This window comes from Solanum dulcamara, chromosome 11 (genome assembly GCF_947179165.1).
Source record: "Solanum dulcamara chromosome 11, daSolDulc1.2, whole genome shotgun sequence".
In the NCBI taxonomy this organism is placed as follows: Eukaryota; Viridiplantae; Streptophyta; class Magnoliopsida; order Solanales; family Solanaceae; genus Solanum; species Solanum dulcamara.
Window position 1 is genome coordinate 45,539,937 of NC_077247.1, and position 9,682 is coordinate 45,549,618.

A 9,682-nucleotide genomic window follows, 5' to 3' on the forward strand; every position below is an offset into this window, starting at 1 on the left:
TAATTCTTATGACTAAATTGGGATGTGAAAATATTGGAAAAGTTTAAGGGTAAAATTGGAATTTCACATGTGGAAATACTATAAAAGATTAAGGACAAAATTGAAATTTCACATGTGGAAATACCATAAAAGATTAAGGATAAAATTGGAATTTCACATGTGGAAATACCATAAAAGGTTAAGGACAAAATTGGAATTTCACATGTAGAAATACTATAAAAGATTAAGGGCATAATTGGAATTTCAACTTGGAAATATTAGAAAAGGTGAGGGGCAAAATGGTAATTTCACATGGGAGCCTTTAAGTCATCTAACTCCTAGAATCTTCAAGAAAATTGAGAGAAGAAGGAAGAGGAAAACCAAAGGAAAACAAAGAAGAGAAATCGGACAAGGAGGGGAAAAATTCACTCCTTGAAATTTCATCTCTAAAATTATAATTTCTTGGTATTTCCACTAAATCAAGGGTCCTCTATAACATGGTAAATTTATTTTGGAAGATAGAAGGCTTGTTTGGTTGATTTGAAGCTTTGGTAAAGTGAAGAAGTTGGAAGGAAAAGGTAACAATTAATCTAATTTCTTTGTGTTATGAAGTTTGTTGATGTTGTAGTATGTAGAGATGTGTAGAATTTATGGAAATATGGAAGTTTGTATGGTGGGTTTTACATATGTATAAATCCATGTATATGAAGATTTTGGGGGCAAGATGAATTAAATTTTTGTGTAGTATTTTAGTAGTAGTTATGGAATAGTAGTTATGGTAAAAATTTTATGTTGGAATTGGAAGTTGAATGAATTTATTGAAGTTGGAAATATGGGTTAGGTGATGAAATGGAAAAAAATAAGTTTGTATAATTTGTTAGTTGTTGTTATGATTTTTGGGATATAAATGAAGTTTATATGGTGTAAGTTGGTATTAAACTAGTTTGTAGGAATTATGTAATTTGAGTATGATATTATAAGAATATGGAGGTAAATTATTAAAAGTATGGAGTGTTGTTGTTGGTTGTGAAGTTGAAAGAAGGAAATGGATTTGATTATGAAGTTGGAGGAAGAAAATAAATTATAATATTTTTGTTGTGTTTATGGAATTTTTGAGTGAAATATGAAATTGATAAAAATTGGATAGCTTACTTGGAATATTTTTCACTTATGTTGGAATGAGTTGAAATTAATTATGGATATGAGATATTCATATTTATTTGGAAATGCAAAGTTTGGTTGAAAGTTGTTGCACTAATTGGAAAATTACACCAATTTATGTTATGGTGTGTTAAATTGATTATCGATGGAATTGGTGTTGTTGTTGGCTTGGTTGTTAATATTGTGGCCGAGTTGTAATCTCGGGGTGTCATATATACAGGGGAGATGCTGCCGAAATTTTTGTAGACAAGTATTGGAAAAATTGAATTCTTAAAGTCTTATGAATAGTAATTGGTAAATGTGACCAATTGTAGATTTTGGAGGAAACGGAAATTGAACTTGGACAACCGTAGAAGGCCAAAAAGGTATGTAAAGTTTTACCTTTTCTTCTCTTGGCATGTCTTAGGTGTAATAGGTTTGGATACGAACCTCGGGGATGACTTTACTCTTCGGAATCGACACCTAAATTTGACCCTTTCCTATTCAGTAGAATTGAATTAAGTATTTAAGAATATTTTTGAAAAATTATCTAAACCTCTAGAATTTGTACAAATAGGACCCAACTACCTTAAAACTCTTATAAATAACGTTATGATATTTAACGCTCATAAATTAGATACGCCACCTCATTTGACCGAGGTGGGCTCCACTATTCTGAATTTTTCTTTGTTATTCTGTTTGGCTCATGTTAGGTACAATTTGAAAGAAACTCTTTGCTACTCTTCCAAATATCATATGATTAATTATTCCGTTAAGTTCCATAATATATTCTGAAATATGGAAATAATTTCAGAAAATTATTTTGATATAGACTATCGGGACATTGAAAAAAACTTACACTATTATTATTACTCAAGTATTTTTATATATGATTTGTTATCGAAATTATGCTATCGAGTCTGTATAAATATTTTGTATTTTAAATTGCATTTAGTCTCTCACTACTCTACTCGTACATACTGTAACCACTCTTTCACTGAGCCTGGGCCAGGATATGTTATCAAGCGTACTTCTCTGCATTTTTCGCCGTGCCCCGATGTGAGGGGGCAGGTATGACATGTACATGGGTTGTGGTGTATGTTATGCCACGGAGTTATGCTGTGCCATGTACATATATGATATGATATGATTTGATTTGATATGGCCATCTGATATGATATGATCTGTTACGGAGATATTCCCTACTCTGGTGTTATGATGTGCTGTGGCGCCAATGACGGGAGGGCGACCACGTTTTGTTCACCGAGTCCCATGACATGGGGCCGGATATGGCATATGTCTTTGCATATATGATTTGTGATTATGATAAGTATTTTGAAATTTTGAACATTTATTTTGTTTTCTGCACATACTATTCAGATTATGATTTTATTATTTACAGTTCATGCTTTACATATTCGGTACATTTTTCGTACTGACCCCCTTTCTTCGGGGGGGCTACGTTACATGCCCGCAGGTACCGAAGTTCGATTTGTTGATCCACCTGTTTAGGACATCTGCTGTGTTATTGACAGTGCTCTCTTGTTCGGAGCTTGTATTTTGGTACTGACTTTATCTCTGTATATTTGAATATGTTGGTCAGGGGTACGACGGGGCCCTGTCCCGTCATATGGCTATGCTATCATCTGTAGAGGTCTGTAGACAGAGTTATGTTGTGGGTTTTGTATATATGGTTTGGATTTTTGTGTGTTCTGTGACGGCCTATCATCCCTCGTGCCTACATCTAATTTTTTGATCTATTTAGCAATTTTTTTATCATTACCTTTGTTTATTCGGTCAAAAGGCTAATTTGGGATAAGGGTACGTTTGGGTGCCCAACTCGGGCACCAGTCGCGGCCTACGGGGTTGGGTCGTGACAACTATAGCGCCAGAAAATAGCCTCAGTAGTTTGGGGCTTGGCGCGATGCGCCACTATTAGATGTGCAGGGTTTTAAGCCTATTTTGGCTTGGCGCTGCAGTGGCGCGACGGCCACTATAGCGCCAGCAAGATTTTTTGCCCAATTTTCAGATTTTTGAAGAGGGGCAACTTGGACTTTTTCCAAATTATATATACACCATTCTTGGACGTTTTTGGACCATTATTTTCAGCTCCTCTCTCTCTCTCTAAAAAGCCCTAAATATTTTCCCTGTCTTCTTCTTCTTCTTCTCCAAATCCATCTCCAACAAAGGGTGCCTTCAAGAGTTTCAAGGATTCAAGCCTTCCATTGATGACCTAACATCAAGTTAATTCAAAGTCTTCAAACAAGGTATGTAAGGCTAACCTAAAATATGGATTTAGTTCTTCCATATGCCCATATATGTGTTGGATAGAAGTTGTGAAAGAGTTGAACCTTCTAAGAAGGTTTTCTTGAAAGTTTTCCTAAACTATGGAATGTTTTTAAGTACTATTAGTTGATTGATGTTTTTAATGACTTGAGTTACTAAATAGTTATCTTTCATATTTTTGGCTACAAATATATCTTTGTATATAGATTTATAGGTATTGACGATATTCTTGAGTTGAGTTTTGTTGAGAGTATGGGTCCATGTTTCATTCACATGAACTCAAGATAAGATTTCTTGTCATAAATGTCTTGAGGTTGAGATGGATAGTTGTGTGTATATATATGTATTGATTGGAATGAAAAGAATGAATTGATTAGTTAAGAATGTCCCTTTGCTCCTATAAAATGAACATAGGACAAAAATAAGGATTTTGGAGTAGATGTTTGATGATTGATGTGATGATGATACTTGACAATGATGTGATGATAATGTTTGATGATGATGTAAATGATAATATATGATGATGATGTGATGATGATGTTTTGGTGACGATGTGAGTGATGATGTGAATAGTGCTTATTTAATATATGTAGAATGGTTGACGAAGAGGTATATTGATGAGGATGTTATGTGATGGAGTGGATTGGAGTCTAATATGAGTTTGTGGTATGTGATGTGCATAATTTGAGTTGATTGGAGTCTTAGGAATGTTTTGAAAATAAATGATCTTTTGAGGAGGAGCTTTAAATAAATTAATTGTGAACCTTTTTGCATAAACTACTTATACACTATTTTGAGTCTAAAGAATTAATAGTTTTATCTTTGATTTAGAAAAGAGTTTAAGTATGAGTTGAGTATGAGGAGCCTTTAATTGAGTTGAGTATTTTTATATTAAAGTATCTATTTTGAGTTTGAGTTGAGGAGTTGAAATTATATTTTTATGTACATAATATCTTCTGCAATCATTGAGTTGAGATTGTATAAATTTTTAAAGAGAAGAGTTTGATGATTTGAGAGGAGTCGATTTGAAAGAAGGTCCAATTAGACTCGTCATTATGAATTAATTGAGTTGAAATGAGAACAGAGTTGATGAGGTGACAATGTTCCACATGAAACTAGCCGTGAGGGCTTGTTTGAGATGATTGGAGGAGTTTTATGAGCATGGAGTCATAGGAGGAGTATCGAGCACCGAATTGGGCAAGAGTATAGTCCATACTCGAACCCAATACCTGTGTTGCCAAACGTAGGGGGGATTCAACCGTTAAAGTCGGATGCTTCCCCGAGAGCTTTTGTTTTGATATTATAGGACCTGGTTGGATTGGATCCATGAATGTTCGTCGTTCATGCCCTGGCAAGGTATGAATGGGCGTGGCAACGACGTCGTTTCGTTGTACCTTCACTGGCTCATAAGTGTTGATTGTCGGTTAAGAGAAACTCCCATTTAGGTCTTGATAGTGCTCTGAGTCAGTTGAGTTGAGTGAGTTGCTATATGCTTATGAGTTAGTCCTGTCTAAACGATTTCTTGTTAGACTTAAGACACTTGAGTGAGTTGTTATATATATTTATTGAGTTGAGTCCTTTGAGTTGAATTGTAAAACGTTGCATAATTTAATTTGCATATTTATTGAGTTGAGTCCTTTGAGCTGATGGTTGAGTTGAATGCCTAGTAGATCGTATATGGTCGGATTGGAGTAGATGGATTGTGATTGGATTGAATAGAATAGTGTGTGACTAGACTGGATTTGATTATTGAGTTGATTGTTGAGTTGAGTGTATATAATCGGATTGTACATGATTAAAAAGGAGCGAATTGTAAATGATTTGATTGTACTGTATTGTGTATGATTGGATTGGACCGTATGGTATATGATTGGTCTTTGTCAAAAAATAATAATAATAATAATGTATTACTACTTTAGACTTATGATGCCTTGTTGAGTCTCCCTTATCTTTCTGATTTGAGATATGTGGACCGATGTTATTCTTCCTTGAGGTATGTTCCATTCTGCCATATTACATACCAGTACATTCCACGTACTGACGTCCATTTGGACCTGCATTGTTTCATGATGCAGAGACAGGTTTAAGAGATCGTCAATAGGAGCATCATTGGGGATCTATTCGCACTCAGCGTATTGGTGAGTCCTCCCCTACATTCGGAGGACACCGTCTGTGTATTCTTGCATAGAGTTAGCCCTTTTCATTTTGATTTGAGGTAGCCATGAACATGTCATTGGCACTAATTAGATAGTAGTGATAGAGGCTACATAGACTAGATAGTGATGAGTCGATTGAGTATTTTTATCCTTGAGTTATTCTTGTCAAACTATTTTTAAATGACAAATGTTTTAGTTGATTTGTCGGCCCATGGCCTTTATTCTTTGAGTTGGATGGGTGATTTGAGTTGCCCGCTAATTTATTCTTTATTTTTAAACTTTTCGCTGAATGAATGAATGAACGGATGTGTGATCAGACTATGTGGTTCGCTTGGGAGCCAGAAATGGTTTCTGAGTGCCGGTTACGTCTAGGGTACCCTCCCGGGGCGTGACAATATGTTTCTTCATAATTGACCCCGGGTCTTTGAGAGAATCCTTGTGCAACAAGGCGTGCCTTGTATTTTATAATTTTATTTCTCTTATTTCATTTTCGCACAAAAACCCATTTATAGCCAACTAGTTTTACACCTCCAGGGGTTTGGAGTATAGGTCCAAAAACCTCACGTTTAGCAAGTGAGTCTAATTCTGATTGAATTTTCTTTTGCCATTCTAGCCAATCACATCTACATCGATATTCTTCGATGAATTTAGGCTCAAGGCTTTCACTATTTTGCATGAGGTTAAGTGCAACATTATATGCAAAAACATTATCAATCGCGATTTTTGATCCATCTAAATTTATCTCATCACCGGTAAAACTTATTGACAGTTCTTCATTCACTTGAATCTCGGGTTCACTAATTTCTTCAGGAATATCAGGATTACTCAAATGTTGACCTTCTTCAAGAGGTTCTTTTGTAGTATCATCTTTATTATTTCTCACGCTTCTCTTTGTAGGATTTTTATCCTTTGAACCATTGGTCTACCATGCTTTAGGCGTGTTTGGGATACAGAAGTTATGATACTAGTATATAATCCTTTTGGGACATAAATTTGAATAGGTACATTTGCTACAGAGATATGTGACTTAGTTATCCGTTTTAAATCAGTAAATACATCTGGCATTTGATTTGCTATTTTCTGTCAGTAGATGATCTTTTGGACCTGTTGCCCACATGTGCGGGCACGTGGATCAAAATGAGATAGTGATAAAACTTTTCACATAATTTCTCTTTCGTGTTCTTTTTTCTCTCTCCCTAATTGCAGAAAAGTTGTTTCATCAAACCGACAATCTGCAAATCGAGCAGTAAATATGTGTCATGTCAATGATTTAAGGTAGCGAATTATGAAGGGTGAGTCAAATCCAACGTATATGCCCAACCTTCGTTGAGGGTGTCATGACCCCAAACTGCCGTGACTGGCACCCACAACACTTATTTTAGTGGGAGAACCATTCTAACAGCTCAACAACAATAATAAAAAAATGCGGAAGTTAAGAATTGCGAAAGCAGAATTCAACCAGAGTAATACTCAATTACCATAAACTCATCCAACCAAGTTGATAATAATAAAGTCCGGAAGTAAACATATCCTGAGAACTGAAAGTCATCGTACCAAAACTCTAACCTAACAAGGCTAGAACAGGAGTACAAATCCAAATAGAATCAAATCAATAAACAAAACATTCTCTAAACATTTAAGTCCTAGAAGAGAAAAAGACTAGAACAATGATAGAAAAGTCCCCGACAACACGACAGAATAGCTCACCCTTGGACTTTGAACAACCTGTTAATCCTCCGACCGAGGTTTCTTTGCTACTGGCTGAATATGTCATGTACTTAACAAAAAGGCAGAGCAAGAGTAGTATCAGTACACAAAATCATGGTGTACTGATAGGATCACGCAGTTAGCCAGTAAGCGGATCATAGACAAGTAAATTTAAACTCAATAGGCACATACATATACAGAATAAGTCAACCACATCTCAATATCACAACTCAATGTCTTTTCTTATAAGCAAGTAGAAAAAATATTTCTCATTTTTAAAAATAGCATGAGTCGTTCCCCTATCAATCACACAAATATCTTCATGATTGATCATTGATCCAAACAAAATTTAAGACATATCCATATTTTTCTTCAAAAAGAAATAAAGTAAATATTATAATTAAAACATGACTTATCATACAAATTTTATTTATTTACATGAATTAAAAAAATATAAACATATTATTTAGTATAGACAAAAAAATTATTTAAATATTATCAGTATTATCAATATTCATATTTTCTTCTGGGAAATTGAAGAAATCAGCTACATCCAGCTGCGTAGGTTCAATATTATCTTTAGAGATAAAGTTTGTCTCTGAATTATTTTCTGTCATTTTCAAAAATGCCTGATATAGCTAAATCAGATGTTTTGATGACTGACAGGTCCGTGATCAGTGCCTCATACTTTCACATCTATGACATATACTTTCTGAATTTTTCTTTGGTATAACTTCTTGGTTTTCACTCTTATTTTTATATTGCTAATCATTTCTCGGTGTCAGTCGAGCATCATGATTATAATTTCTTTTTCGACCACGACCACAACCACGATTGGAGCCATGACCTATTTCTCATTGGTTATTGTTTTTCTGATTCACTTTAGAGAGTGACAAAGAACCAACGGGCCGACTATAATGTGAGAAAATAATTCAGAATATTTTAAAAACTTTTCGCGATATTGTTGCTGTAGGAGCATATTCGCAGGTGGAAATGTGGAGTATATTTTTTTAAGTTTGTCTTGCTAAGTGGTTTCTTCTCCGCATAAATTTAACTGTGCTATAATTCTAAACAAGACAGAATTATATTCAGTTATATTTTTAAAATCCATTTATCTCAGATTGAGCCAATTATGACATGCTTGTGGAAGGATGACCAACTTCATGTGGTCATATCTTTCTTTTAGATTCTTTCACAGTTTATGGGGATCTTTTAATGTGAGGTACTGTAATTTTAACCCCTTGTCTAGATGGTGACGAAGAAATATCATGGCTTTGGCACAATCTATACCAGATGTCATATTGTCATCTTTGATGGTGTCTATCAAACTCATCGATTCTAGGTGTATTTAGGCATCTTAGTCTCGAATATTTTTTTTGTTCGCATTAATATTGATTTGAGCTTTATTAGAATTCGTAATATTTATGGTCTATAACCTTCATTGGACAATTCAAAATTCTAAGTTTCAAACTTGAAATAATAAAAACTATGAAAAAGTATAAGAAATATTTATAAATTATATCAAAGTAAATATTTTACGTATAAAATAAATTTTAAAAATTATATATATAATGTCAGATTGGTTTGATCTCGGGTTGACTTTTTAAATTTAAACTAAACCAACCCAAATATAATCAATTTTTTTCTTCAAATACCAAATTAAATCAAACCAAATCATTAATTGATTTTTTTTTCTAATTTGACTCTACTTATGGCTTGATTCAGTTTTGTACGCCCCTAATTATATCCTTAAAGGCATATGGTAATGTCAAGTAAAAATTTCACGTGGCATTCTATTTGGCTGTCTCTATTTAACCTATTCTCACTTTTAAAAAAATATTTAATTAACTAATATTCAGTATTAAGGTAACATCAGATAAAACTATTTGTTGCTTCTTCTTAGTTATTGTACAATATCATGCTCTGAATTTATAGCAATTGAAATGTGCGTATAATGCTTTGAACAAATTTTAAATATAATTAAAAAGTGAGTTTAAATCAAACGGATTTTGAAATCAATGGCAAATCATTATTATATATTGCAACAGTTTTTTTTAAAAAAATAAAGTTATTCTTTTAACAAATTAATGATTAAAATTTGTTATTTATGATACATAAAATTTATATTTCCAACTTAGGCTTATTTGATTGGTTCCTTCGTCTAAACTAGTCAATTTTTTTATTTTTTATTTTTAAAAAAGAGCATCACTACTCAATGATAGAGGAGTCCACACGTCTTATCAGATAAGGTGGAATAAATAAAAGTAGTAGAGTCGATGCTAAATGAATTATGATGCATCGAAAATTACTCGTTTTACACGGCCATCAGAAAAGTCATGCCAAGGGAAATGACTTATATGACTTCCGTAGCGGAGGAAGGATTTTGACTGGGTATTTAAAATTTGAAAAAGTGG

General features: G+C 33.7%; 1 long non-coding RNA gene across 2 annotated transcripts; it reads left to right on the forward strand.

Annotated features, from left to right (window-relative positions):
• The first annotated feature begins 323 nt into the window (after positions 1-323).
• LOC129872009 (uncharacterized) lies at positions 324-2,832 on the forward strand. 2 transcript variants are annotated; one of them, XR_008762374.1, is made up of 3 exons: positions 324-557; positions 1,361-1,505; positions 2,597-2,832. It is a non-coding gene; the product is annotated as an uncharacterized LOC129872009 (long non-coding RNA). The 2 variants fall into 2 exon arrangements; XR_008762375.1 differs by having other exon boundaries at positions 1,455-1,505.
• The last annotated feature ends 6,850 nt before the right edge of the window (positions 2,833-9,682 follow it).